This window comes from Danio rerio, chromosome 16 (assembly GCF_052040795.2).
Source record: "Danio rerio strain M-AB ecotype USA chromosome 16, GRCz13ab, whole genome shotgun sequence".
Taxonomy (NCBI): Eukaryota; Metazoa; Chordata; class Actinopteri; order Cypriniformes; family Danionidae; genus Danio; species Danio rerio.
The window spans coordinates 28,523,344-28,528,859 of NC_141036.1; positions in this window are offsets into that span (position 1 = coordinate 28,523,344).

Sequence of the window (5,516 nt, forward strand, 5' to 3'; positions counted from 1 at the left end):
TTTTTTTAAAGAAATGTGTCATTTAAATTGATCAAAACAAAGGTGACATTTTGGAGGTGTTACAGGTTTTCTCACAGCAGACATGAATAAGTTGTTAATAGTTTAGACAAGGTTTATAAATCATGTCTGGTTTTTCTTTATGTAAACACCATTTATAAATTATATAAATGGTTGTTTATACACACACACACACACACACACACACACACACACACACACACACACACACACACACACACACACACACACACACACACACACACACACAATCCAGTATACTTGCACCAGTAAGTGACGCCAGCTGTTTAAAATGATGCTACTTAATTTTGTCAACTTAATTTAAAGGGCTGGTAGTCAGATATTTCAAGTTTAATACAATAAGTCCATTATTTGCTCACCACTAAATGTTCCTAAGTCAACTGTTTGCAGTTTTATAACAAAGTGAACAAAGTGATTGGTCGCTCGTTTTGGAAGGGCACTTTCTATCCAAGACTTAAAATGGCATGTGCACTGCACAGGTTAAGCCCTATGTTTGCACGTGCCTGATTGGTGCTGACTATTTACAATGTATATAATTGATTATTATGGTCCAGGATAAACATTAGAGATTTTACACAGTATTTTTTTAAGTTTACCTGTTTTGGGGGTTTTCAACTTTAAATGAAATGACAGAGAGTACAAACAGCAAAGTGTGGGGATCAGAGAGCAGGAAAGGATCAGCACTGCAAGGTGGGATTTGAACTCAAATGCCCATGAACGCTAGAGTCCCAACTATCAACATACTAACCACTACACCATTGACACTGACAATCTGAACTGTACTGAAATAATTTAAACGATGATGGTCCAGGATAAATATTAGTGAATTGACACTGTATTTAAATGTAAATTATGGTCCAGGATCAACATTATTGAATTTACACTGTATTTAATTGATGATGATCCAAGATCAACATTGGTAAACTGACACTGTATTTAAATGTTTATGATGGTCCAGGATAAACAATAGTGAATTAACACTGTATTTAAATGTTTATGATGGTCCAGGATCAGCAATAGTGAATTAACACTGTATTTAAATGTTTATGATGGTCCAGAGTCAACAATAGTGAATTTACACTGTATTTAAATGTTGATGGTCCAGGATCAACATTAGTGAATTTATACTGTATTCAAATGTTGATGGTCCAGGATCAACAATAGTGAATTTACACTGTATTTAAATGTTGATGGTCCAGGATCAACATTAGTGAATTTACACTGTATTTAAATGTTGATGGTCCAGGATCAACATTGGTGAAATTACCCTGTATTTAATTGATGATGATCCAAGATCAACATTGGTAAACTGACACTGTATTTAAATGTTTATGATGGTCCAGGATAAACAATAGTGAATTAACACTGTATTTAAATGTTTATGATGGTCCAGGATCAGCAATAGTGAATTAACACTGTATTCAAATGTTGATGGTCCAGGATCAGCAATAGTGAATTAACACTGTATTCAAATGTTGACGGTCCAGGATCAACATTAGTGAATTTACACTGTATTTAAATGTTGATGGTCCAGGATCAACATTAGTGAATTTACACTGTATTTAAATGTTGATGGTCTAGGATCAACAATAGTGAATTTACACTGTATTCAAATGTTGATGGTCCAGGATCAACATTAGTGAATTTACACTGTATTTAAATGTTGATGGTCCAGGATCAACAATAGTGAATTTACACTGTATTTAAATGTTTATGATGGTCCAGGATCAACATTGGTGAACTTACACTGTAGTTTAATGATGATGGTCCAGGATCAACAATAGTGAATTTACACTGTATTTAAATGTTGATGGTCCAGGATCAACATTAGTGAATTTACACTGTATTCAAATGTTGATGGTCCAGGATCAACATTAGTGAATTTACACTGTATTTAAATGTTGATGGTCCAGGATCAACATTGGTGAAATTACCCTGTATTTAATTGATGATGATCCAAGATCAACATTGGTAAACTGACACTGTATTTAAATGTTTATGATGATCAAAGATCAACATTGGTAAACTGACACTGTATTTAAATGTTTATGATGGTCCAGGATAAACAATAGTGAATTAACACTGTATTTAAATGTTTATGATGGTCCAGGATCAGCAATAGTGAATTAACACTGTATTCAAATGTTGATGGTCCAGGATCAGCAATAGTGAATTAACACTGTATTCAAATGTTGATGGTCCAGGATCAACATTAGTGAATTTACACTGTATTTAAATGTTGATGGTCCAGGATCAACAATAGTGAATTTACATTGTATTTAAATGTTGATGGTCCAGGATCAACATTGGTGAATTTACACTGTATTTAAATGTTTATGATGGTCCAGGATCAACATTGGTGAACTTACACTGTAGTTTAATGATGATGGTCCAGGATCAACATTAGTAACTTTACAATGTATTTAAATGTTTATAATGGTCCAGGATCAGCAATAGTGAATTTACACTGTATTTAAATGTTGATGGTCCAGGATCAACATTAGTGAATTTACACTGTATTCAAATGTTGATGGTCCAGGATCAACATTAGTGAATTTACACTGTATTTAAATGTTGATGGTCCAGGATCAACAATAGTGAATTTACACTGTATTTAAATGTTGATGGTCCAGGATCAACATTGGTGAAATTACCCTGTATTTAATTGATGATGATCCAAGATCAACATTCGTAAACTGACACTGTATTTAAATGTTTATGATGGTCCAGGATCAGCAATAGTGAATTAACACTGTATTCAAATGTTGATGGTCCAGGATCAGCAATAGTGAACTAGATATTAAAGTTTGAGGACAAACTTTATGGTGGCTTGAAAAGCCGAATCTGAAAGTTTGAAGTGGTTGAATTAGCATGTTACTAGCATGATTCTAGCATGAATTAGCATGCTACTAGGATAATTCTAGCATGAATTAGCATGTTAGTAGCATGATTCTTACATGAATTAGCATGTTGTTAGCATGATTCTAGCATGAATTAGCATGTTACTAGCATGATTCTAGCATGAATTAGCATGTTGTTAGCATAAATCTAGCATAAATTAGCATGTTACTAGCATGATTCTAGCATGAATTAGCATGTTGTTAGCATGATTCTAGCATGAATTAGCATTTTACTAGGCGGTTGCTAGGGTGTTTTAAGTGGTTGCTAGGTGGTTGCTAAGGTGGTGCAAGGCAGTTGCTAAGGTGGTCTGACTAGTTGCTAGGTGGTTGCTAGGGTGTTGCTAGACGGTTGCTAGGGTGTTTTGAGTGGTTGCTAGGTGGTTGCTAAGGTGGTGCTAGGCAGTTGCTAAGGTGTTCTGACTAGTTGCTAAGTGGTTACTAAGGTGTTGCAAGGTGGTCACTAGGGTATTCTGAGTGGTTGCTAGGTGGTTGCTAAGGTGTTGCTAGGCGGTTGCTAGGGTGTTCTGAGTGGTTGCTAAGGTGTTGCTAGGTGGTTGCTAAGGTGTCCTAAGTGGTTGCTAGGTGGTTGCTAGGGTATTCTGAGTGGTTGCTAAGGTGTTGCTAGGTGGTTGCTAGGGTGTCCTGAGTGGTTGCTAGGTGGTTGCTAAGGTGTTTCTAGGCGGTTGCTAGGGTGTTCTGAGTGGTTGCTAGGTGGTTGCTAAGGTGTTGCTAGGTGGTTGCTAAGGTGTCCTGAGTGGTTGCTAGGTGGTTGCTAAGGTGTTGCTAGGTGGTTGCTAAGGTGTTGCTAGGCGGTTGCTAGGGTGTCCTAAGTGGTTGCTAGGTGGTTGCTAAGGTGTTGCTAGGGGGTTGCTAGGGTGTCCTAAGTGGTTGCTAGGTAGTTGCTAAGGTGTTGCTAGGCGGTTGCTAGGGTGTTCTGAGTGGTTGCTAGGTGGTTGCTAAGGTGTTGCTAGGTGGTTGCTAAGGTGTCCTAAGTAGTTGCTAGATGGTTGCTAGGGTGTTCTGAGTGGTTACTAAGGCGTTGCTAGGTGGTTGCTAGGGTGTCTTGAGTGGTTGCTAGGTGGTTGCTAAGGTGTTGCTAGGTGGTTGCTAGGGTGTCCTGAGTGGTTGCTAGGTGGTTGCTAAGGCGTTGCTAGGCAGTTGCTAGGGTGTTCTGAGTGGTTGCTAGGTGGTTGCTAAGGTGTTGCTAGGCGGTTGCTAAGGTGTCCCAAGTGGTTGCTAGGTGGTTGCTAAGGTGTTGCTAGGTGGTTGCTAAGGTATTCTGAGTGGTTGCTAAGGCGTTGCTAGGCGGTTGCTAGGGTGTCCTGAGTGGTCGCTAGGCCCTTACTAAGGCATTACTAGGCCGTTGCTAGGTGGTTGCTAGGCGGTTGCTAGGGTAATTTGGGTGGTTGCTAGGCAGTTGCTAGGGTACCCTGGTTGGTTACTAGGCAAGCCTCACATACATGATTGATAAAACATTTATACTTAGTAAGCATTTCTAGCAAGTTACAGTACTGGGCTAGTCAATATTAGCATGTAGCTAGTCACTGCTAGCATGTGTAGCATATAGGAAGTTCCGTTTGCTAGCATGAGTCAAACGAGCCAATCTCCAAGTCTCTACGATGTTCTGATGCTGAGATATAGCTGTTGATGAATGGTTGCTAGGGTACTCTGTTTTGTTGCTATGGGCGAGGTTACAGAGTGAACTTGAATGTGGTTGGTTGTCTTAGTCGAATGAACCAACCCCCATGTCTCTATGACACTGCTATGCAAAGATATGCATCTTGGCCTATTTTAATGGAAGTCTATGGAATCAATTTGGGGGCGTGGCTTGTGAGCTTCATTATCATATTGAGATGCTCATTGGTTGTCTGAGTCAGATGAGCCATCCCCCAAGTCAATAGGACACTGCTATGCAAAGATATGCATGTAGGCCAGTTATTAACATGAGTCTAGTTTGAATTAGCATGTTACTAGCATGATTCTAGTACAAATTAGCATGTCATTAGCATGTTTCCAGTATGAGTTAACATGTCATTAGCATGATTAGCATATGAGTAGCATGTTGCTAGCATGATTGGCATGTCATTAGCATGTTAGAATTATAAGCATTTGATAGCACAGCTAATTACATTCTATAGGACAGTTGCTAGGGTGCAGTATGTGGTAGTTAGGGGTGTGGCTAGAAAGTTAAAAGGCCATCAGTGATTGGCTGCTGGCTAGACTGAGTTAAATGAGCTCAGCCATTAGTCTCTATGACAGTCTGATGCAGAGTTATGAGCTTACAAAGTTTGATCCCATGTTAAGTCAATGAGAGTCTTTTGTAATGGAAGTCTACGGGACAGTTGCTAGGGTGCAGTATGTGGTAGTTAGGGGTGTGGCTAGAAAGTTAAAAGCTCATCAGTTATTGGCAGTTTGGTAGACTGAGTTAAATGAGCTCAGCCATTAGTCTGTATGACAGTCTGATGCAGAGTTATGAGCTCACAAAGTTTGATCCCATGTTAAGTCAATGAGAGTCTTTTGAATGGAAGTCTACGGGACAGTTGCTAGGGTGCCATAAGTGGTTGCTAGGGAGTCTGT